Raw genomic sequence first — 27,183 nt, 5'->3', positions numbered from 1 at the left:
AGTGCCACAACGCCCAGCTAATTTTTGTGTTTTTAGTAGAGATGGGGTTTCACCATATCGACCAAGATGGTCTGGAGCTCTTGAACTTGTGATTCACCCAACTCGGCCTCACAAACTGCTGGGATTACAGGCATGAGCCACCTTGCCCAACCTGAGTGTGTCTATTGTAAATTAGATTGAGTTACTGATTTTGCTCTCAGCTTGGAAGTTATTGGTGTATAGAAATTCTAACTATTTGTGTACATTAATTTTTGTATCATTAGACTTTACTAAAATCATGTATCAAGTCTAGAAGCCTTTGGAGGAGTTCTTAAGGTTTTCTAGATACACAATCATCTCATCAGTGAGCAGAGATCATCTGACATATTCTTTTACAATTTGAGTGTCTTTTATTTCTTTCTCTTGCCTGATTGCTCTGGCTATGACTTGTAGTATTATGTTGAGTAGGCGTAGTAAGAGTGGGCATCTTTATCTTATTCCAGTTCTTAAGAGAAATGTTTTTAACTTTTTACCATTCAGTATGATGTTGCCTATGGGGTTGTTACATATGGCTCTTATTATTTTGTAATATGTTCCTTTAATGACTAGTCTGCTGAGGGTTTTTACCATAGGTAGATATTGGAGTTTACAAAAAACTTTTTTTGCATCTACTGTGATTATCTTTTGGTTTTGCACTTAGTTCTGTTTATATGGTAAATCAGATTTGTTGATTTACATATGTTAGAACAACCTTGCATCACTGAAATAAAGCCCACTTTATCATCGGAATTATCTTTCTGATGTGCTGTTGTATTTGGTATGCTAGGATTATGTTAAGAATTTCGCTGAAAGGAAAGTTTATAGCATAAATGCCTACATCAAAAGGACAGAAAATTTTTCAAATGAAGAAATTAATCTTACACTTCAAGGTATGAGAAAAATAAAAACAAACCAAACCCCAATCTAGCAGAAGAAAAAGATCAGAACAAAACTAAATGAGTTTGAGACTAGGGAAAAAAATGACACAAAGGGTCAATGAAATTAAAAGTTGGTTCTTTGAAAGGATAAACAAAATTGACAGACTGTTAGCAAGATTAACCAAAAGAAAAAGATTTTAATAAGCACAATCGGAAACGACAAAGATAATGTTACCACTGATACCACAGAAATACAAAAGATCATGAGAGACTGGTGTGAACACATATGTACACACAAGCTAGAAAACCTAGAGGAACTGGATAAATTCCTGGAAATATATAACCTCTGAAGATTGAACCAGGAAGAAATAGGAATCCTGATCAGATGAATAACAAGTAATTAAATCAAATTAATAATAAAAAATCTTTTAACACAAAAGCAAAGAAGCAGACAGATTCATAGCTGAATTTTTCCAGACATACATAGAAATGCTGGTATCGGTATTAATTAAACTGTTTCAAAAATTCAAATAGGGGGAATCTCTCCTTTATATAGTCTGCAAATCCAGTATCACCCTAACACATAAATCAGGCAAGGGTACAACAAAAGAGGAAAACTGCAGGCCAATATCTCTGATGAATGTACACACTTTTGGTTTATTTTGCTCTTTTTAAAAGAATTTCTTGGTGTTGAAACTTAGATTATTTACTTAAAACTTCTCTTTATTTTCAGGGTAAGCTTTTAGGGCTATCAACTTTACTCTTGCTATGATTTTTCCAAAATACCAAATATTTTTACATGTGGTTTTGATTTTGATCCAGTTCCATATTATTCTATTTTCTAAGACTTTCTCTTGAACCTGTAACCCATAGATTATTGAGAAATGTGTTAATTTCTACATATTTAGAGTTTTCCCCCGTCATCTTTCTGTTATTTAAGTTTTTAGTTTGACTACAATAAAATCAGGGAAAACACAGTATGATTTTAGATTTTTTAAAATTTGTGGAAACATATTTTATGGCCTAGAATATTATCTATCTTGGTGAATGCTCCTTGAGCACTTGAAAAAAAAAATATGTGGTGTTCTATATATGCCAATTATAAGCTGTTGGTTGATTGTGCTCTTCAGATCTATTTTCATGTTAATTTGCTTTCTAATAGCTCTATCAGTTTCTGAAATGAAGTGTTAACTCTAATTCTTTGTTTGTCTATTTTTTTTCTTTCCAGCATTATTAAATAGTTTTCATACATAATAACATTCTGAGTGTTTGTACATACACATTTAGGAATCCTCTCTCTTCTGGGATTCTTTTATCAATATATATAATATCCCTCTTTATCTCTAGTAATTTTCTGTTCTCTAAAATTAATTTCATCAAAAATCTAGCCACCCCTGATTTTGTGTTAATTAGAGTTTGGATTTACTTTTTCAATCATTTTACTTTTAAACTACTTGTATGTTATTTTGAAATGAAGTTCTTGTTCATAGCATATAGATGACTCATGTTTTTGCATCCAATTTGTAAATATCTGCTTTTTAATTGGTATACTTAGACTATATTAAGGTAACTATTCAGATATTAAGACTTAATCTGACATTTCATTTTTTTTTCTGTTGTTCCTTCCTTTGTTTTGTTTGTCTTTTCTTGACTTGCTGTGTGTTACTCAGCAATTTTTTGAATAACATTTTGTTTTACATAGAGTTTTTTAGTACATTGCTGTGTCATATTTCCTTAGTGTTTGCTATAGATACTATATATATTATACCACAGTCAGTGATGTCAACATTTTATCACTTAAAGTATAGAAATAATATTTCTATTTAGGTCTCTTTACCTCTACCAATTTTAAAACCTACTTGTTTAAGTCTTTCCTCTAAATATGTTGAGTACCATATCAGATGTTATACTATTTTCTTCAGTGATCTGATACGAATTTATACCTGATAGGAGAATGCAAGTACATTATATTTAACTTTACCCATTATGTTATTTTTCCTTTCTTTCTGAATTTTCAAACTCTACTCTCCTGCCATTTTTATTTATGTTTTTAAAAAATTTACTTTAGCCATTCTTTAAGATTTAGTCGGCCAGCAATAAATTCACTTATTGTTTTCTTCCATCTTTATTCCTAAAGGATATATTCACTGGATATAGATTTAAAAATGAGTATTTTTTCTTTCAGCACTTGAAAAATATGCTACTTCTAGCATCCATGGTTACATACGAGAAATCTTCTGTTATTCAAATTGACATTCCATTTTAGATAATGCATGTCTTCTCTCTTAATATACATATTAAGATTATACACACACAAATATTTGTCTCTAATTTTCAGAGGTTTTTTATGATGTGTCTTGACAGAGACTTATTTTGGCTTATCCTGCTTGCTATTTGCTCAACTTCTTAGAACTATAGGTTTAAGCCTTTTGCCAAATTTGGGAAATTTTCTGTCCTATGTTTATTTTCAGCCCTCACTCCTTTCTCTCTCTTCTGGGGCACGAATGCTTTGCAAGCTAGATGTTGCTTTTTGTCCTATTGGTATATGAGGATTCTTTTCATTTTTTAACTGTCTATTTTCTCTGTGTTGTTAGATTGGGCAATTTTTATTCAATTGTCTTCAAATTCACCAATTCTTTCTTCTGTCTTCTGCAATCATTGAGCTATTCAGTGCCGTTTTCATTTTGGTTATTGTAGTTCTATAATTAGGCTTTCCCTACATATTTTTTCTTTTGTTGACTTTTCTACTATTTTTTGCTTCATTGGTATTTGTAATCATTCTTTATCAGTGGTACCTTAGAATTTTTTTTTTTTTTACTTTTGTTTTAAGTACTGGGGTACAATGCAAGTTTGTTACATAGGTAAACTTGTGTCATGGGGATTTATATTATAGATTATTTTATCACCCAAGTATTAAGGTTAGTACCTATTAGTTGGTTTTCTTGATCCTCTCACTCCTCCTACCCTCCACCCTCCAAAAGATCCCAGTGTGTGTTCCACTCTATGTGTTCATGTGTTCTCATCATTTAGCTCCCACTTATAAGTAAGAACATGTGATATTTGGTTTTGGATTTTTGTGTTAGTTGGCTAAGGATAATGGCTCAACATCACTGACCATTAGAAAACTCCAAATCAAAACCACAATGAGATATTCATCTCACATCAGTCAGAATGGCTATTATTAAAAAATTCAAAAAATAAAAATAAAAACTGATGCTGATGAGATTGTATAGAAAAAGGTACACTTATACACTTTTGGTAGGAGTGTGAATTAGTTTAGCCATTGTGGAAGACAGTGTGGCGATTCCTCAAAAATCTAAAAACAGAAATACCATTTGACCCAGCAATTCCTTTACTAGGTATATACCCAAAGGAATATAAATTATTCTATTACAAAGACATATGCACACATATGTTCACTGCAGCACTATTCACAATAGCAAAGACATGGAATCAACCTAAATGCCCATCAATGATTGACCGGATACAGAAAATGTGGTACATATTCACCATAGAATACTATGTAGCCATAAAAAAGAATGAGATACTGTTCTTTGAAGAGACATGCATGGAGTTCATATCATTTTTAAATAATTTCTATATCTGAGTTATCCCATTGTCATTTTCTGCCAATTTTTTTTATTCAAGTTGTGTAATTTTCCTGTTTTTTGATATAATAATTGACTTTTGTTTTCTGGACAGTTTAAGATTATGTTACAATACTCCTATAGTACTCTTCAATATGATGTGACTTGACAGATTTATTTTGGTTCATCCTGTTTGTGATTTGCTCAGGTTCTTAAAACTACAGGTGTAAGCATTTTGCCAAATTCGGGAAATTTTTGTCCTATATTTATTTTCAACACTCACCCCTTTCCCTCTCCTCTGGGCACCAATGCTACCTGACCTTTATTTTTAGCAAGCAGTGATCTTACTTGGGTGTAGCATACAGGTCTAGTTGTGAGTGAATGTTTACCTCTCAAAATGACCTGCTAGCACCACCCCAGCAAAAGGGGAGCGCTGAAATATACTACATCATCACACATGGGTGGGACATAGGTCAACTCTTTCCTTAGCCCCACAAACAGTATTTGGGTAAAAACAGACTTCTAACTCACGCATTATTGCTACCTTACCTCTGTATTGGGGTGTAAACTTAGTTTCTCTACCGAGATATGCTAACACAAGGTCAAAGAGAAACAAGGCCAATTTGCACTGCCCCATTTCTTCAAGTGTATGTGAAAGAGAGAGGAAGAGAAAGAAAAAATAAGAGAGAAAGAGAACTTTTTTTACTAATACAGTTTTGAAGGAGTCTTTTGTATGAAATCTGACAAGGGAAAATGGATAGTGAGCCAGTAGTTTCAAAAGACAGAGAGGAGTACGTAAATACTACACAAAGTATATCAGTCCATTCTCACGCTGCTAATAAAGATGTACCCGAGACTGGGTACATTTTTTTTTTTTATAAAGGAAAGAGATTTAATTAACTCACAGTTCAGCATGGCTAGGGAAGCCTCAGGAAACTTTCAATCATGGTGGAAGGGAAAGCAAACACGTCCTTCTTCACATGGTAGCAGCAGCAAGAAGAAGAATGAGAGCCCAGTGAAGGGGGAAGCCCCCGGAACAATCACATCTCATGAGAACTAACTTGCTACCATGAGAACAGCACAGAGGAAACTGCCCCCAGGATTCAATTATCTTCACCTGGTCCCTTCCTCGACATGTGAGGATTATGGGAAGTACAATTCAAGATGAGATTTGGGTGGATACATAGCCAAACCATATCACAAAGCAAAGACAAACAATTAATGGTGGATTGGTTTCTAAAATTAGGAAAGACCAGTGAGGAACAAGAAACAATTTTCCTTTATATCAAACAACGGGTCTTTTCTATAAAGAAGGCATAAGGATTGCGACGATCAATTTTGATCCTAATAGTAAATTATTGACTGCATCATGTGCTAAGGAAACTACGTGCATGTAGGGGATGTCTGCATTTCTGACACATAGATGAAGATAGGCATATTCACTATTAATAAAATGTTGAACTGTTCATGTATAATTCACCTAAACTAGGCACTAAAGTACTAAACATAGATTTGTTATACTATTCAGCAATCACACTTCTAGGTATTTTCCCAAGTGATTAAAAAACTTATGTCTGCACATGTGTTTACTCTGTTAATAATAGCTGTATTCATCATCATCAAAGACTGGAAGTAATTAATATTTATTTCAATAGATAAATAGATCAACTTTGGTATATCTCTACAATAGAATACTATTCTGCAATAAAAATGAGTGCTATCAAATCATACTAAAAATGGGTCATAAATGCACACTGCTAACGGAAAGAAGTAAATCTGAAAAAGCAAACTACTTTATTGTTATAGTTATTTAATATTCTAGAAATGGAAAATAGAAAGAGGTTAGTAGATGAATAATTGCCAGCGTTCTCTTTTATGGGAAGGGTTCGAATAGATGGAGAAGATAGAATATTTTTAGGATGGTGGATTTATTGTGTATGACACCTTAATAGTAGATACTTAAGTCCATGAATTTGTCAAATCTTGTAGAACTTTACAGAACAAAGACTAAATATTATTGCATGCAAGTTTTAAAATATCATCTTGAACATTGCAGAATCCTAATGGAATAAAGAACGGGATAAAAGAATCCAACTGCATTAGAAATATGTGAAAATACCTAACTGAAGTGTGCAGAGAAAAAATATGCTTATTAAGTTAAGTATGTTTTAAAATGAGTGAAATCTATGACTAAAGGCAAAAGGAATCGTACACAAGCACTGTAATTGAGTGGATAAAATTATTTCTGTGACGCACAGTTTAACAGTTCTGAAACCACAGTGCACATATACTGGTACTGAATAATTAATAAATGAATGGCAGAGGAAACAGACAGAATTTTCATGCTGAAGTGATAGGTTACAAAAAAATAGAAGACCAGAATAATCCATGAGGTAATGAATTAAATGTGGAAACATCAGTACGCTTAGTTTAATATAGATATAGATAATAACATACAGAAATATTTAAGGATATGTATATACATAGCTGTCAATACCCACACAGATATTTTCTCATTCTCTCAGTTGCAATGGCCTAGAAGAAATAAATTTCAGTAGCAACAGACACTCCTACCATTCAGATCTTGGTTTCTAATGTCATTCTTCAACAAAACAAATTAAGGCTCCTTAGACATATGGGGATTCTAGGCTGTGGCATATTTAAGATGAATATGAACAGGAACATGGAGAATTTTATGTTAGCAGAAAAGAAGAGAGTATTAAAACACACATACATACACATACATACACACACATACACCCACAAACACACACACACACAATGATAGAAATAAGTCATTTGTAAAACGGCAAGTGTAAAAATAGAGGGCTCTGACAAGAACTACCACAGCCACATACAGAAGGTCAACATTATCAACAGTGTTGTCATGTTGATAGCATATATTCTTGATATGGTGTGATTAAAATGACACCTTACCCCTGTGGTTTTCTTCCCCCAAATCCATAACCCCAGAGTAATCCTGGGGAAAACACCAGACCAGTCCCAATTGAGGGACATTCTACAAAATTCCTGATCAGTATACCTCAAAACTGTCAAATCATGAAAAAAGACAACTCTTAGAAACTGCCACAGCCAAGAGGAGATTTGTCATCTAAATTGTAGTATATTCTGAGTGGTATTCTGGATCAGAAAAAAGTATTATGTCAAAATTAGGTAAAATAACTTTAGTTAATAATAATAATGTATGAATATTGACTCATTAGTTGTAACAAAGGTACCACACTAACATAAGACATTAACAATAGGGGAAAATGAATGAGGAGATTCTATATATTACTTTAAGAGTCCTTCTGTAAATCTGAAACTCTTCTAAATAGCAAAGTTTATCAAAACATAAAATAATAATGTCACTGTTCTTAAAATTCTTGCGCTGTAGGCCACTTAAAAAAAGATTTTTTGTTTTCTAAAGAGATTATATTCTAGCCATATCAAAATCCATAATATCACACTTCAAAGATCTCAACCTCTTCCTCCATTTGTTAGATTATGATCATAAAATCAGCATAAAATTTTACCTTACTGTAATCATTTACATTTTTTAATGCAATATTGAGATTTAGCATTTGTTATTTCTATTCTTATCCTCAGTTCTGACAACACTTTGAAATGAAGCTTTTCAATTACTATTTTGTTTCAATGGTTCACATAAGAAAAGATTTTACTGTCCATGGCAACTGCTTACTAATGAATGTCAGGTATTCTTCCCACCCACTTTCAAGGTGATCACTGAATCAAGAGGGCATATTTGTTCTTTTTTTAATTTTTCACTCAAATTCCACGTCTCTGGGAGGAAATTGATTTGACCATATGGCTGAATGATCAGATAATGGAATTTATAAGACTCTTGGGGAAGCAATTGAAATAGAAAATATAGTATACTATTACTTTACAGCAAGACTCCTAGGAGCCTAAATAAATCATACATGCCCTCTTACATAGAAGCACTTAACACTGAAAAAAAAATCACTTCTAGTCTTCGAAGAGAACATTATTAATAATGGTATCAATGATTCCCCAGTTTAAGTCACAAAATAATATTCATGATGACACTATCTAATATCCATTATTTCTGTGAAGATTTCATGAAAAAATAACATGAAAATATTTAGTAAACTGTAACTTATTATTGGAACATACACTAATTAGGAATTTTTCTCTTCTCCATAACTTACCACTAGGATCTAATGCTGAAAAAATAAAAAGAATGTACACTTCGGGGACGACTCAGCTCATCCAAAGGCAGAGCACACTAACTTAACAACATATTTCAATGGCAGACAAAAAAACTAATGCATAAGCATGTTTACAGTGACATTTTTATTGTTTCCCCAAAGTAATCCAACACCCACATGAAATAGAAAGAGTGCAAATAGTTGGAGTTTGGGAGTCTTGCTAAAAATGTGGTACTAAGGCCAGTTGCGGTGGCTCACGCCTATAATCTCAACACTTTGGGAGGCTGAGGCGGGCGAATCACGAGGTCAGGAGATTAAGACCATCCTGGCTAACAGGGTGAAACCCCGTCTCTACTAAAAATATGAAAAATTAGCCGGGCATGGTGGCAGGCGCCTGTAGTCCCAGCTACTCGGGAGGCTGAGGCAGGACAATGGTGTGAACCCGGGAGGCGGAGCTTGCAGTGAGCCTAGATGGTTCCACTGTACTCCAGCCTGGGAGACAGAGCGAGACTTCATCTCAAAAATAAATAAATAAATAAATTTATTAATTTAATTAAATAAAAATTAAAAAAAAGAATGTGGTACTAAGAGAAAAGAGTTTGTTCTCCCCCTCTACTCCATAGGGTAGAGTGAAAGTCATCCCTCTTCTATGGAACAAATCGAGGCTTTCAAAATAGCTCTCATAAAGGTCTAAGGCTGGTGTACCAAGAGAAGAGTATAATCTTGCTCTACATTTGGAGTTTTAATGAACTCTTGAAGCTCTGTGCCAAAGTTTCTTAACCCTTGCACTGTTGATATTTTGACTGGAAAGTGTTGTGGAGGGCTGTGCATTGTACAGATTAGCAGGAAAACTCTTAGAGTTTGTAATGTTTAGCAGCATCCCTGGCATTACCCACTAGATACCAGTAGAACAATTCTTCACCTAATCGTATACCAAATATGCCTCGAGACATTGCCAAATCGCCCATAGAAGGCAAGTTGCTTTCAACTGAGAATTACTGCTCTTATTCCACATAATTTTGCCAATTAAACAGAGTGCAAAGTGTGAGGAGATTAAGAAAACATAAGTGAATATACACACAAGTTGTAACCTGAAGCAGAGAGATTATAAAAGAATGTACTATTGGTCCTCAGTATCCATGAGTTCTGCATTCATGGATTTGACCAGCTACAGATAAAAAAAAATTCATTAAAAAAATGAATCGTTGTGTCCATACTGATCATACACATATTGTTTTTCTTGTCATTATTTCCTAAGCAATACAGTATAACAAGTATTTACATACCACTTGTATTGTAGTATGTGTTATAAATAACCTAGAGATGTTTTAAAGTATACAGGAGGATGCATGTAGGCTCTATGCAAATATTACAGCATTTTGTATAAGGAACTTGAGCATTCATGGATTTTGGTATGTGGGACAGAAAGGTCCTGGAATCAATCCATGAACACTGAGGAATGGCTGTATAGTAGAGTATGCCTCATATATGGATTAAGAATAGAACATTTGTTTCCTGAAACCTTGTTACAGAAAAATGAACAATTCCTGTGGCCTGATGTGGAGAACAGATGTAAGAAATGGATCCGAGGAGATAGAATTGCCCATCTCTAAAATCTCTAAAATGTCTTCAGCATTTTAGAATGTTAGAGCATTTTAGGAGCTTGTTGATCTGAAACTAAAAAATTCAAGGAAATCACATGCACCAAATATATCAGTACCACTACTGAGAGAAAACAATTTATATAAGATCTCTGGCTCCCCTATTTACCCTAACCTTGGAGTTGGGCTCTGGTAAGAAAGAGGAGAAAGTTGAGACCATGCAGCTGGCACCCCATGTATCTCAAACTAAAGTCTGCTTGGTTTAAGGGGAAGGATATATATTAAAAATTAGATCTAGAAATTGTTTTATGCCACTATAATAATGTCAAAATCTGAAAAGGATATTACAAAATCTGAAAGTAAAAGCAGCATTATTTATGGATATACAGATACAACATTTCTTAACAAAAATTAGCAAATAAAATCCAGCAATACATAAAGAATGACACAAATAATCAAGTTGGAATGCAGGTTATTTCAAAATACAGAAATTAATGTAATTTACCAAATTAACAGGTTGAGAAAGCTATATTAAATGGGCATTTTGATGTACATAGAAAAAGCATTTGACAAACTATAACACACGTTTTTTAAAAAATGTTCACAAACTAGGAATAGGCCAGACATGAGCCACCCAGGACTTCCCGGTCAGCCCTCAGTTGAACGCAATGCAGCCAGCAGCCTGCTTCCAACTATTATTTCCTTTAGGGTCTTAGCTACAGTGAGTCTTTCCCTAGAATTCGCACTCTGACCAGGGCAGCCTGCATCTGGTGATCGAGCAAGGCAGTTACATAATGGCCTGTACATTTTACCCAGCATGGGACACTTAGGGGCAATGCTCACTCCAGAGTTTACCACCGGGTTGGTCGAGGCCTCGGAGGGCCTACATGTCCATTCACCTTCTGTCTCTGAACAATCTTTTTTTTCTTTCCTTTTTTTCATAATGTTGATTCTTAGCAAACATCTCATACCTCAAGTTTTGTCTTGGCATCTGCTGCTAAAGAATCCAAAATCTTTCTAGTGATTGTCGAACTATTTCATTATGCAGTAATTTGCTGCCCAGATTTACAAGGATAAATTATGTCCATTAAATAAAAGGAGTATTGTTGGACCATAATAAAATTCATATTTAGGTGTAAAAATCCTTAGAGTAAAATTTATTATGATACTCATCAATACAGTTAATTTGTATTCTTATAACATTATTGGTAAATGCTGATACTTAATTTGCTTTATCTATGCTAGTGGTTGAGGCTGGAAAATCAAGACACACAATGAATTTATCATAGCAACATAGTCATCAGGACATGAATATCTCTGTTACTTACGTATTTGAAAATAATTTTCTATAAAAACATTGGCATGAGTTGAGTTACTATGAATAAGATCCTTTTGTCAAAAGCATTTCTGCCTAGACTGTCAGAAGAAAGGTTGAAGAGAAAACTTGGAAACAAAATAGAAAGAATGTGATTTGTGATTTCACATTACAATGATCATCCTTTTCTTTTTGTATTTGTTTCTTGCCAAGACTTTGGTTTGTCACACTGTGGATGCAGGAATACAACTAAATAGAGGCTGTTTTTACATAAAATGACTATGAGATTTGTCACAATGTAAGGGATACTCTGTGTTTTGTGTAGTATTGCACATTGTGAGTATATACCTAATAAAAATCCAAAGTTACTGAATATTAAGAAATTACCCTAACATTCCATTTACATTTCAAGTGAAAAAAGAGTTTGTTTGTTAAAAAAAAAAATCTGTGCCGATGTTTACAACTTATGTTTTTCTTTCACTGATAGACCTAAATGGGTTATCTGGCAGCACAGAGGATATGGAAGACACTGAGAATTACATATTCACATAAGTATCTATAATTAATATCCAAATGTTTGTGGTATATATTAAAATATGACTATATATGTTTGATACTGTAGGATAGTGATCTGAAAATTGTGCAGCTTTCTAGCTAACAGAAGATTGATATTTGTGCCTTTTTTTATTTAGCTTAAGTCTCTTAAAAGTTCTATAATAGCCACGATTGTAAACTAAAAGAGAAAAAAAACAGAATCCTTAATTTTTTTAAATTCTATCACTCAAGGTAATAACTGAAGGAATTCACTTATTTAAAATGGAAATGTGGAAATTATTAAATTATATGAAACATGATTTCCATATGATAACTCATATGAGTAGTTATATACATTTAATACAATGCTACACTACAGAATTGAAAGTGATGCTTTGACTGATCTAAACATCAGGTTCTCATAATATTTAATATTTCATAGAACTCTTTATTCCGTAATTGTTCTTTCCATGATGACAACCCCTAGAAGAAAAGATGAATCCTTTACGTCTTGACGAAAAGTAGAAATGTGAATATTTTATTTTTTAATCCAATAGACAAAAGAGAGAACAAGCTTTCTTTTTGTAAACAAAACCGAGTAGACTTTTCACAGAATAAAGTCTATCATCGACTATAGCTTCAAAAGCAAAGTTCTGTCAAAATGAGTACCCAATTTAATTGGGCCAGTAAGTTATTCTATGGAAATTTAGGGTTCTAACGACTTTATGTCAAATAGTAAGAGTTACTGCACTTTGAGGTAGGTAGATAATGAATCTTGTCTGCATATTTTGAATGTACTCTTTAAATCATCAGATTTTAAACACTTTTTTTTTCCTATTTCAAATTCAATAGCAAAATCAAACTGTGCAATTATAAAATTAATTCTGAGGCTGAAAATGTATTCCAATTTTTGGTTGCATCAGCTAAATAAAAATGCTTTTATTATCACTTAATCTTAGTTAATATTCAATATTTGTTTAACCGGATATACCATTTACAATCAGTTCTCACAAGACTCTAAAACTATGAAAAGAGCAGGACTTCACCAGTTCAACACAGCTGTCTCACTAGAGATGATCCAGCTGTCACTTATGGTCAGCATCAGGCATCTGCCACTGAAGACTCTGCTCAAATCAAGAACTCTTTCTTGCAAGATGTTGATGACCATCTAGGTCAGCTTAGGACACTCTCCTTGTCCATGTTGCTTTCTTTGGAATGGTTTGTTAACTTATTTCCCTATCTCTTTTTCTCTCATTATTAGATGTTACTCTGATGTGGAAATCTTGATATATAACATTTATGTATCAATTTAGTATACTACTATGTATGATATGCAAAATCATCTGACTTGTGGATTGGCTTGTGCTTGTGTGCCCAGGGCTGTGACTACTGAGTGAACAGGTAGTGTTGACAATTGCCTCCATGAGAACACCATGTAGCTCATGGCTTTTATGATTAAATAAGCATCAGTAAAAGTCTGGTCTTGTGGAAAGACATAAAGATGCATAGACCTGATTATGTATGACTTTATGCCACTTAAATATTTGTGTTAATATGATTGTATATAAGTATTTATGTTAATTAGAGTGATCTTAAATATTGATGTTGACTGGAGTGCTCACCTCTTCAACTTTCCTACTGGATTTTCTCCTTCACTAATATAGTTTCAGTTATCATGAAAATAATACTAAAAACAACAATGTTGAATACTTATTAAAAGCTAGTCCTATGATGAGAATTTCATATTTATTTTTTAAATTAAATATTCACAATAACTTTGTGAGGTAGAAATTCTAATTGGCAGATGAGGAAATTGAGACTGGACTAAGTTAATAATAAGCACAATTTGATGCAGCTAGTTAATTGCAAAACCAGGATTCACAATCATGCTTTTCTGAAATCTGTGACTTGGGGATTCTGCCCTTAACAAACTTGACATCTTGATCAAGAAAACTTGATCTCAAACTTATCAGGTCATAAAATACACTAACAAATATATGTTTCAGGCTCTAACTTTTTTGAGATCTATAATTTCAATTATGTTTACACTTGATCTTATCCAAAAGGCCAAGAAATGATACAATTGCTTTTATATTAGAAGAAAGTGAGGAAGTTGAAAAGATTGAAGTGAAAGGAGAGAAAAAAGATGGGATACACTGGGAACGGACAAGTAGAATTAGAAGGAAAAAAATGGGAAAACAAAGAGAGGTAGGAGTAATGCAGAGAAAGAAGAATAAATGGGATGATATGGTTTGGGTCTGTGTTCCTGCCAAAATGTCATGTTGTATTGTATTCCCCAGCATTGGAGGAGGAGCCTGTTGGGAGGTGATTGGATCATGGGGGTGGATTTCTCCCTTGCTGTTCTCTGGATGGTGAGGGAGTTCTCACTAGACCTGGTTGTTTAAAAATGTGTGGCACCTTCCCCTTTGCTCTCTCTTCCTCCTGCACCTGCCATGTAGATGTGCCTTCTTCCCCTTTGCCTTCTGCCATGATGGTAAGTTTCCTGAGTCTTCCCCAGCCATGCTTCTTGTATAAACTGCAGAACTAAGTCAGTTCAACCTTTTTTCTTTATAGATTACCCAGGCTCAAGTAGTTCTCTATAGAAATGTAAGAACGGACTAATACAGAGGAAAACATGCATTTATTGAATGCAGATACTTTGACATCCATTCACAAATTTATCAATGTATTATTCACAATTTAGTGAGTTTAGTTTTATTATCTGTGTTCATATTGATAAAGACATTGACTATTCAACCCAGTATATTTTAAACTAATTTCATTAACTCAGCTTCTAAAGATGTCCAGTTAATAGCAATATCCATCATCCAAGTACTCAAAGCAGAAAATTCTGAACTGTATCTGACTCATTTTCCCTGTTGCCCATGCTCAATGATACGTAAAGATGATAGAGTCAAATTAGGATTATATCATTTAATATTATTTCACATTCAAAAATGAATAAAAAAGTGAATGGAAAGACACATAGAGCAGTGACTCTACTCCCAGTCTTCTCAGGACACGGATGTTACAAACTTTCTTTTATGTGAAATTTAAAAGTGAATTAGCCTTCCAACTTGAATAAGCCAAAGGTTTCTCTGAATAACTAATGTTATGTCTCTGTTCAAGTGTCTGTCTTGACACAGAGAACCATAGGAAGGGACATGTTATAACATATAAGGAGCTGTTGATGCAGGATCTGTTCATGCTTCTGAACCAGTAAGGCTGAGTAAGGTAAATATCAATTCTCTTTTTAGAGTTACATGTTTACTATGAGTGATAATATATTGTATTCTATTACCAATGTAGCCAGTCATCTTTTAAAAGTTATTGTAAGAACACATGCTAGAATGATAGAAGATTGGCTCGGAGAAGCAGAGGATAATTACTACTCATTACCATAGTGGGAGAGGGGTTATTGGCAGGAAGAAAGTGAATTGATGGAGAATGCATGTCTTTATGCCAAAAACAAATGTTAAGAATAGCAAATTAAATAGGAATCCTTCTGAAAAGTATGAGTTCGGAAGTTTTTAAAGGGCACAACCACAAGCATTGAGTTGCTCAATATCTCCAATGATTTTATGACTTTAGAAAAAGTTGCTATTCAATCTATCTGTTGCAACTATCACAGGGTACTCATTTTCACTCTAGATTGGAACTTCTACAGTACTGTTGACACCTAAGGATTTCTTCCTTGATTCGAAATTTATCCTGTAAATACTAATTTCTTTAAATAATTATAACACATTTTAACAATTATTTTAAAAATTCTGTTAAATGTTTAATTTATAAAAGTACACATCTTAAAGCCTTTTAAATTCCTTTTCTAAATATCACTTTCATGGATTTTAATTTCTTGCTTAAAAAATAATACTATCCAGAAGACCAAATACTTCTTATAAATCTAAAAAAATTAATAAATACAATGATGCAAAGTTATTTTAATAGCTGTATTAGTCAGGAACTAATTAGTCAGGGATTAATACAGCTATTAGTCTCCAGAGACAGAATTAATAGCATATATGTATATATAAAAGGCAGTTTATTAAGGATAATTGACTTACACGGTCACAATGTAAAGTCTCACAATAGGCCATCTGCAAGTTGAGGAGCAAGGAAGCAAGTGGTAAATTAGTTCAAATCCCAGAACCTCAAAAGGAGGAAAGTCAACAGGGCAGCCTTCCACCTGTGGCCAAAGGTTGGAGAGACCCTGGCAAACCACTGGTGTAGTACCAAGAATCCAAAAGCTGAAGAGCTTGGAGTCTAATGTTTGAGAGCAGGAATTATCCAGCACAGGAGAAAGATGAAGGCTGGAAGACTCAGCAAGTCAGCTTATTCTAACCATACTGGTAGTTGATTAGGTCGTGACCATGGAGGGTGAGTCTGCCTCTCCCAGTCCACTGATTCAAATGTTAATCTCCTTTGGCACCACCCTCACAGACACACCCAGGAACAATATTTTGCATCCTTCAATCCAATCAAGTTGACACTAATATTAACCATCACAATAGCTTAGTAGATTTAAATTTAAAACAAGATAAATTATTTAATTAAAAATCAAGTTTGAGTTAAAGATGGTAAATCTCCTAGTCAAATTTATCTATGTATACAAAATATCAAAAAATATAGTCTTTTGGCAAAAAAAAAAAATATGTATATATGTATGATGTGTTTCATGCAGAATACATCTCTGGATTTAAATTTTATCAGCCACGATTTGTTTATCTTTAAATCACATTTATGCTACACGAAAATTGATTTATAAAATTAATTTTATGGAATTTTGTACTTAAATATTAAAATATATTTTTTCTACTAGTAAAATAAACTGAACAATGGAATCTAAAACGTGCCTTTACCTTTTTTATAGGAACCTTAAACTTGATAGAATCTTGAGTTTTCTTAGACACTATGGTTATTCATCTCTAACAGATATTTGAAATTGTACCCATGTGAGACTTGTGATTTTCTTACTTGAAGTCACAACACATGGGTCATTAAACTAGTATTTACACTTAGGTAAAAAATATATCTTTAACTTCTAATTTAACATTAACCTAATTTTGGCATTCTACACTAACTCAAGTATGGGCAAGAATAATAAGATTTAAAAAGTTATAAATTCTATTCCATTTCCAAACAGAAAATTCTTGTATTTTTCTCTTCAATGAATATTGTGAATTCCTGGTTTTTCAATGTGCTTTTATCAACAACAATTATTCTTTTGCTGATGAAACAAATTTTGGCAATGTATGCATACTTTTAGTTTGCCACATTTAACAAATTAATTTTGAATTTTTATGGGTACTTAATAGGTAAATATATCTATGGATTACATGAAATATTTTGATACAAGCATTCATTGGGTCATCATATCAGGGTAAATGGGGTATCCGTCACCTCATGCATTTATTCTTTGTGTTACAACCAATCCAATTATATCCTTATTTTAAATTGTGCATTTTAAATTATTATTTTAAAAGCCATTTTAACTGGGGTAGAAAAATGTCTCATAGTTTTGATTTACACTTCTCTGCTGATTACCGTTGTTGAGCACCTATTTATACATTTGTTTGCCATTCGTATGTCTTCTTTTGAGAAATACCTATTCAGATCTTTTGCACATTTCTAAAATTGGATTATTGAATTTTTACTATGGAATTGCTTGAGCTCCTTACATGTTCTGGTTACTAATCCCCTGTCAAATGGGTAGTTTGCAAATACTTTCTCCCATTCTGTGGATTGTCTCTTCACTTTGTTGTTTGTTACCTTTGCTGTGCAGAAACTACTTAACTTGGTGTGATTTTATTTGTCTTTTTGCTTTGGTTGCTTGTTCTTGTAAGGTATACTCAAGAAATCTTTTCCCAGTCCAATGTCCTGGATAATTTTCTTCTAGTCATTTCATAGTTTGAGGTCCTAGATTGAAGTCTTTAATATATTTTGATTTGATTTTGATATGTGGTGAGAGATAGGGATATAGTTTTATGTTTCTGCATATGAATATCTAAGTTTCCCAGTTCTATTTATTGAAGAGACTCTCCCTTCCCCAGTATATCTTCTTGGCACCATTGTCAAAAATGAGTTCACTATAGATACATTAATTGATTTCTGGATTCTCTATTTTATTCCACTGGTCAATTTGTCTTTTTTTTTTTTTTTTTTTTTTTTTTTTTATGCCAGTACCAGGTTGTTTTGGTTACTATGCCTCTGTAGTATTATTTGAAGTCAGGTAATATGATTCTTCCAAGTAATTTCTCTTTTTGCTTAGGATAGTGTTTAGTCTGTTCTCACACTGCTAATAAAGACATACCTGAGACTGAGTAATTTATAAAGAAAAGAGGTTTAATGGCTCCACAGTTCCACATGGTTGAAGAGGCCTCAAAATCATGGCAGAAGACAAAGAAAGAGCAAAGGGACTTCTTACAGGTTGGCAGGCAAGAGGTCGTGTGCAGGGGAACTCCCTTTCATAAAACTATCAGATCATATGAGACTTATTCACTATCATGAGAAAGCATGGGAAAAACTTGCCCCCATGATTCAATTACCTCCTATTTAGTCCCTCCCATGAAATGTGGAAATTATAGGAGCTACGATTCAAGATGAGATTTGGGTGGCGACACAATCAAACCATATTATTTCACCCATAACTCATATCAGACAGCCTTAGTTATTCTGGGTATTTTTTAATTCTATATAAATTTTAGAATTGTTTCTTCTATTTTTGTGAAGAATATCAGGATATTTTGATAGAGATTGCAGTAAATATGTACATTGCTTTGGATAACATGGACATTATAACAATATTGAATTTCCAATCCATAAACATAAAATACCTTTGCATTTTTTGTGTGTACTCATCAATTTTATGCATAAATACTTTATAATTTTCACTGTAGAGATCTTTTACTTCTTTAAGTCCTGAATATTTAATTTTATTTGCAGCTATCATAAATGAGGTTAGTAGTTGATTTTTTTTTCAGATTGTTTTCTGTTGGCATGTAAAAAGCTACTGATTTTTGTATGTTGATTTTGTGACCTGCAACTTTTTGAATTTGTTTATCAGTGCTAACAGGTTTTTTTTTCCAGATATAAGATCATATCATCTACAAAGAAGGATAATTTGATTTCTTTGTTTCCAAGGTGCATATTCTTATTTTTTCTCATTCAATTGCTCTAAGACTTCCAGTACTCTGTTGAGTAACAGTAGTGACAATGAGCATATTTTTCATGTCCCTGATCTTAGAGAAAAGGCTTTTAATTTTTCTGCATTCAGAGTGATATTAGCTATAGGTCTGTCATATATGACTTTTATTATGTTTAGGTATGTTCCTTGTATATCCATATTTTGAGGGTTTTAACCATGAAAGGATGTTGAATTTCATCAAATGCTTTTTCAGCATCAACTGAAATTATCATAAGGTTTTTGTCCTTCATTCTGTTGATATGAAAATCACATTGATTGATTTGCAACTTTTGAACCATTTTTCTTCCCTGTGATACATTCCAGTTGGTCATGATGAATAAACCTTTTAGCATGTTGTTGAATTCAGTTTGCTAGTATTTTGTTGAGGATTTTTTCATAAATATTTATCAGTAATACTGGCATGCGGTTTTCCTTCTTGATGTGTCTTTTATTGGTTTTGGTATCAGGGTAATCCTAACCTCTAGAATGAATTTAGAAGTATTCTCTCCTCCTGTGTTTTTTGAAATAGTTTGAGTAGGATTGGCACTGTTTCTTTTTTTTTTAATGTTTGGTAGAATTCGTTACTAAAGCCACCAAGTCCTGGGCTTTTCTTTGCCGGGAAACTTTATTACAACTTTTATCTCATTGCTTCTTATTGGTCTGTTCGGGTTCTGAATTTCTTTATAGTTCAATCTTGTTAAGTCATATGTGTCTAGAAATGCATTCATTTTGTCTAGATTTTCTAATTTATTGGCATGTAGTTTTTCATAGTAGCCACTAATGATTATTTGAATCTCAGTTATCAGTTGTAATGTCTCCTTATTCAACTCTGATTTTATTTTTCTGGGTCTTCTGTCTTTTCTTCTTAGTCCTGGCTAATATTTTGTCAACATTCTCTGTCTTTTCAGAATCAACATTTATATTGTTGATCTTTCGTATTATTATTTTTTTTTTCATTTCAATTTCATTTACTTCACTTCTGATCTTCATTATTTCTTTTCTCCTGCTAATTTTGGGTTTGCTTTGCTCTTGCTTTGTTGTTGTTGTTGTTCTTTAAGATGCATCATTAGGTTGTTCATTTAAAGTTTTTTAAATCATGTAGGCACTTATGTCTATAAAATGTTCTTTTAGTTTTTTTTGCTGTATCCCATAGATACAGTATGTTGTGTTTCCATTATCATTTCCTTTATAAATTTTTTAAATTTTCTTCTTAATTTCTTTATTGACCCACTGCTCATTCAGGAGCATATTATTTAATTTCGATGTGTTTGTACATTTTCCAAAATTACTCCTGTTATTGACTTCTAGTTTCATTCCATTGTGAACAGAGAAGATGCTTGATATTAATTTAATTGTACTGAATACTTTTAGACTTGTTTTGTGGCCTAACGTATGGTCTATCATTGAGAATGATCCATGTGCTGAGAAGAAGAATTTATATTCTGTAGCCATTGGATGAAAAGTTCTGTAAATAGCTAATAGGTCTATATTTGTTTTATAGTGTAGATTTAGCCAAATGTTTTTTGTTGGTTTTCTGTTGGAATGACCTGTCCAGTGAGGAAACTGGGATGTTAAAGTTTCTGGCTATTATTTTTTTGGGGCCTATCTTTCTTTAACTCTAGGTGTATTTGACATTTATCTGGGTGCTCACATGTTGGATGGATATATATTTAAAATTGTTATATCCTCTTGCTAAATTGATGAATCTCTCATTATATAATGACCTACTTTGTTTCTTCTTATAGTTTTTGCCTGGAAATTTATTATGTCTGATATATATGTGTGTGTGTGTGTGCGCATATATATGCCTTTCACCATGATTGTAAATTTCCTAAAGCCTCCCCAGCCATGTAGAACGGTGAGTCAATTAAACATCTTTTCTTTACAAATTACTCACTCTCAGGTATTTTTTCATAGCAGTGTGAGAATGGACAAATAAAGTTACTTATTGTAGTGTTTTTTTGTTTTTTTGTTTTTTTTTTTTTCCTATATGGGCTTTTTTGCACTCATCCTTCTTGGGAAGGCTTTCCAGGTATTTAAAACAACTCTGTGTAATGATCTAAGCCAAATCTGCATCAGGGGCCACCCTGTGCCTAGTAATTCTGTGGTTCTTGCAGACTCATAGAAGTACCTACTTGGTGATTTTGGATAAGAGCTGGAAGAATTACCTGTATGATGAAACAGAGACTCTTGTTCTCTTCCCTAACTTTCTCCCAAACAAATGCAGTCTTGTTTTCTGTGCTGAGTGGCCTACAGCTGGGGGTGCGCTGACACAAATACACTTGTAGCTCACATCACTGGAACTAAACCAGGTCAGATCTAAAGCCAGCCCAAAACAGGGTCTCACCCAAGGCCCACTGTAGCCATTTACCTGACTATTGCCTATGTTTGCTCAAGGCCCAAGGGCTCTGCAACAGGTAGGCGTTAAAGCCAGACAGACTTATGTCCTTTCCTTCAGGCCGGCAAATTCCTTAAGTGCCAGGTTGGTCCAGAGATGTCATTGAGGAGCCAGGGACTCAAAAACATTAGAAATCTACCTGGTGTTCTATTGTATATTAGCTGATCTGAAATTCAAACGACTTTTTTCTCCCCTTTACGCAGTCAGAGGAGCCTCACTCTGGATACCACCACAACAGGCCCATGGGGAGTACTGACAGACTATCTCTGATGTTCTGTTAAGGCCCAGGAGCTCTTCATCAGTTTGTGGTGAATGCTGCCAGGCCTGTGACTTCACCCTCTGGCCCAGGGCAAGTCTGTAATAACTGTTCAGGAGGCAAGGCCTGGAACTGGGGACCCCACAGCCACTTGGTGATCTACACAAAGTCTCCTTAACTTTTCCCCCTGCATTTTTGAAGAATAAGGAGTCTCTCATTACAACCATCACAGCTAAGAATGTGCTGGGTGGCACCTGAAGCCACCATGTCTCAGAGTCTCACTCAAGGCCCACAGCATACTACCTGGGTATTGCTGCTGCTTATTCAAGGAGCAAGGGCTCTTCAGTCAGCACGCTGGGTCTTTCCATGACTTTTTTTTTTTTTTTTCTTTAAGGCAGCAGATTTCAATCTGGCCCAGGGTGTGTCTAGAAATGTCATGTGGGAGCTAGAGCAAGGAAAGGGGGCCTTACAACTCTGAGTGGTTCCCTATCCTACTGTGGGCTGAGCTGTATCCAAGATGCAAAACAAAGTCCTCTTTACTCTTCCCCTTTCTCTCCCCAAGGAGAAGAAAGGGGCCTCCCTTCGAGCCACGAGCTATGCTGCCTGGTTTTGGAGGATAGTGGCATAAGCATCCCCTTAGCTGCCCCAGCTGGTATTTTATGTGCTCCCCCAATCCACTGGCTCTTAGCCAAGCTCAACACTAATACTCACCTAGGAGTTACAGTCTTTGTGGCCTAGGCTGCCTTTCAAATTTATTTGGAGTCCCAGAGCACTTTATCCTTCTGTGGAACGACTTAGTAGAACTCAAATCCTGACCACTGTGATGGGCTATTCCCTTCTGACTAGGGCTGGTCTAAATTGTCCCTCTGTGTGAAGGCATCAACTGAGTTTAGTTTGGTTTTGCTTTCTGCTATGACAGGGCAGCACTGAATTCAATGCAGTCTCGCAATCATTCCACTCTCCCCCCTTCAAGTGCACAGATTCTCTCTTTATGCCATGCAGCTGCTGCTGGGGAGAGGGGTAGGGGTGGCATTAGTAATTCAAGACTGTCTTTTCTACCCACCTCAGCTCTTCTTTCGGTGATACAAAGTTAAAAGCAGGTACTATGCATGCTCACCTGATTTTTGGTTCTTATAATGGTGATTTTTTTGTGTAGGTAGTTGTTAAATTTGCTGTTCCTGTAGGGGGGACATTCAGTGGAGCCTTCTATTCAGCCATCTTGCTCCACTTTGTTGCTACATATATTTTACAAGCCATCTTTAACCTATGAAATCTTTGCTTTTGACACACAAGATTCTCCAGGATTATCTTGCACATTTTCTATTCCAGATGGGATTAGCTATTTCTTCACAAAAACCTTACTTCTTTCTAGATAAATGGTAAAAAACCGTTGTGAGAATTAAGTAGAAAAACAATTTAAAATTATCATACAATTTAATTATTCAATGGCAACTTTGAGTATGGTAGTCTCTTCTAAAGCCACTCCTTATTTTACTACATGGAAAAAATGGATTATATATACTTCTAACTTCTGTGTTAATTGGTTAAATCCTGTGCATCTCTTTTTCCATATCTGCTAACAAAGTTGACTTCTACAGACCTGAATTTTGTTTCTAAAAATTAACTACTAAAAGTCTAGCAAAGACCTTAAATCTGTAGCTCTTTATAATTGCCAATAGGGTGTAAAAGGAGCTAGATGAGCTCAATATTCGAATATATATATATATATATATATATATATATATATATAGAGAGAGAGAGAGAGAGAGAGAGAGAGCACATGAGAGACAGAGCAGTATCCTAGTGTATTATTAACTAAGTCAGGTAATCTGATTTGATAAAGTGTGAAATTGAGAACTTTCAGAAGAATATCAATTTTTTGTTGCAATAAGGGGAAGTTGAATATTTGTTTCATATTAATATAAAACTATTTGAAAGCATAATTTAAACAAGGAAGTTTCATGAAACTACTAGGATTTTGAAATTCTTTTATTATCTTGATCAAAAAATGTGTTAAGTAAACCTGTAATACTGGGTTGTGCCTAACCTAATAACACATTACTACAGTAATAATATTGTAGTTGATATTTCTGTATCCCTAATCTGTGTAAATACTTGTAAAATCATCTATTAATGCATGAGACGATGGTGGCATTTTCCTGTTATCTATGCTTATGGTGGAAAAATGAAAGCTTATGACTCTACTAGAGTTATTATTTAACAAAATAATTAGAGCTTGCATTTTTTGTTAAATTTCACTTATTAGAATTACCTCTCTAAAACATAGAATCAGTATGCTTCTGCCTCAGCCTCTTCTTGTATTTTATTGAAGACTTGCTAACCTCTGTATAAACATCTTAGAAAAACATTCAAGCTCTTCTACAATCTGGTACCAGTATATATTTTGGTTTGTTTATTCCTACTGAAATTCTAGATACCCAGCGTCTTCCCCTTTCGCAAACTATGCAGGTTAACATGCCAGAATTTTGCCGTATTTTAAATGATTATTTTGAAATGCCTTTGAGACACTACATTTATCATCTACCTTGCTCATATTTTCAAAAAAAAAAAGAAACCATCCAAGAAAAAGAGATGAATGCTTCAATGCTATTCCTCAACTGTTACTCTATACTTGTGTTTATTTTTATGTATTTGGCTTCCTTTTCCACACACATGGTCTTGTTCTGATTCCTGAGAAATACAGTCGTACGCTTTCTTCATCTCTCTCATTTATGCCAGAAGTTCAGACTCAAAAACCATAAGATGTTCAGACTCAAAAAATATATTCAAAACCTTATTGGAATGCAAAAAATTCCAATAAAAATAATTCAACAAAATGCCAAATAAAATCCTTGAAATATTTAAAATTGAAGTCAACTGTGTTTTTCATAAATTCATTATTTCTTCAATAACCTACCAAAGATCTTAGGCAACCTTGAGAAAAGAAATGTCCAGGGAAGTAGTTATTCTCCTCCTGTTTTGTTGCTATGTAGCGTACTTTATTATATGTGGTAGGACAAAAGTCACTTATGTTTATGTTTTCTTTTATTCTAAGTCTTTTTAATCTCCAGAGAGCCTTAGACATCTCTCAAACTTTTCATTCAGTGCATGTTTTTAATAACAATCAGAAACTGTGACCCTTACCTGCCTGCTTTTTCTCTTTTTTGTTTAAAAAATCTTCTTTGTTCTTCGAGTAAATTAAAACATCATCTCTTTCAAACTCTTGCCCAATCCAATAAAACCTTTAGCCTACCTATTACTCCCTTCTCAGTGCATCTGTACCCATTAAAATTAGTTTTTACTGCATATATCAAAACAAAACAAAAGGTAATCTTGAAATATATTTCATACTCATAAAAACACAACACTGAGAGGCAGATTTTTCCTCAACTTAACGGCTCAGTGGTCGTCAAGATGACAAACACCTCCATTTTACATTTTGAATGACAGTTTAACATGGCTCCTTTTGCTGATTTTTTATTCTGTTTTGCATATTATAATGGAATTAAGAGGGCTTAAAGAAATATACAGAAAAGGAAAGAAGATGTTTACTGAGAAACAACATAAGCAGAGGTTGTGATCTGAAAGGAAAACTTAAAGCTTGTTTAAATAGTACTGAGAGGACTTCAGTGCTTGCAAAGTTCCAGAAGATGGGATAAAAGATAAACAGAGAGAGAATCAGAATAAACTGGATTAGGAAAAGAGAATGAACAGATTGGCATGCCACATAAAAGTGTTTGGACTGGGAATTACATAATTATTCTGTTATGATTAAATATATTTTATGAAAAATATTTTTTACCAAAAATATGAAGAAAACATTAAAGCACTAAAGGATGTGCAGATTTACAGATTAAGAATTTAGTCATGATAAGAGGGGATGGAGGCTTACATTAGGGCAGAGGCTGTGGAATGGAATAAGTTTAAATGAGATCTTACATTTAAAGATTTAGTACAGAAGTCATCTCGTCTTCCCAACAAGCTATTGATGTTGCTACTGCCACAGGAGAGTGTTATGCTGCTCCTTTAATGAGAAGACTATATATTTATATTTTTATTTAAGAGAGAATAAGTTGTCTTTGGTTGTTTCAGTTGTATTTTCAGTAGTCTTAGCATTTACTGTGAAATAAAAGTTTCAAAGGCTAAAAATACATGAAGATACAGGCTGCGCAATTATAATAATGAGCTCCAACTTGACCTCTATCAAATAAAAAAACATGTAACCACATGAATCAAAAAGGTTGAATTGAAATTGAGCAAATAAAATTGTTCAAAGGCATATAAGATCTTTGATATAAATATCTTATTTTTTATCTTAAGTTACTAATTTTTATGCTCTTTTTGTCCATATTCTCCTTTAAATACTTCCAATGTTTCTGTGGGGCATAAATAAGTGTAAATAGAAAATCATATTTCATTCTCTTCTAATCTATTAAGCAAAGGAGACCCAGGCAATTCAGAAATGTAGATAAATTTAATGAACTTAAACACTGTATGACTTTCAACTACACACTTCTAAAATTATTTAAAGGGAGATAATACAGTTATGAATCACTTACAACAGGAATACATTCTGAGAAATGCATCCTTAGGCAACGTGCAACCATGAGTGTATTGACACAATCCTAGATAGCATAGTCTACTACACAGTTATACTATAAGACTATTGCTCCGAGGCTACAAATCTCTACAGTATGTTATCGTACTGAATACTGTTGGCAAATGTAACACAATGGTAAGTATTCATATACCTAAAGAGAAAAGGTACAGCAAAATATGGTTAAAACAAAAAGATTTTTTAAAAGTGTACACCTGCATAATACACTTACCATAAATGAAGTTTGAAGGACTGAAAGTATCTCTGGGTGAGACAATGAGCAAGTGATGAGTGAATATGAAGGTGTATAACATTAGCATACTCTACTGTAGACTTTATAACAACTTACACTTAGGCTTCACTAAATTTGTTAATAATATTTTCTTTCTTCAATAATATACTAAGCTAAGTTTATAGTAATTTTTTTACTTAATAAACTTTTAATTTTTTAATGTGGCTCTTTTGTAATAACACTTAGGTTAAAACACGAACACATTGTTCAGCTGTACAAAAATATCTTCTTTATTTATACTGTTATCTATAAGGTGTATTCTGTTTTTAATTGATTTTTTTTCTTTTCAAACATTTTTGTTAGCACATTGACTCTCATTAACCTAGGCTTA

Source organism: Theropithecus gelada, chromosome 7b, assembly GCF_003255815.1.
Source record: "Theropithecus gelada isolate Dixy chromosome 7b, Tgel_1.0, whole genome shotgun sequence".
Taxonomy (NCBI): Eukaryota; Metazoa; Chordata; class Mammalia; order Primates; family Cercopithecidae; genus Theropithecus; species Theropithecus gelada.
This window is presented reverse-complemented; position numbering follows the sequence as displayed.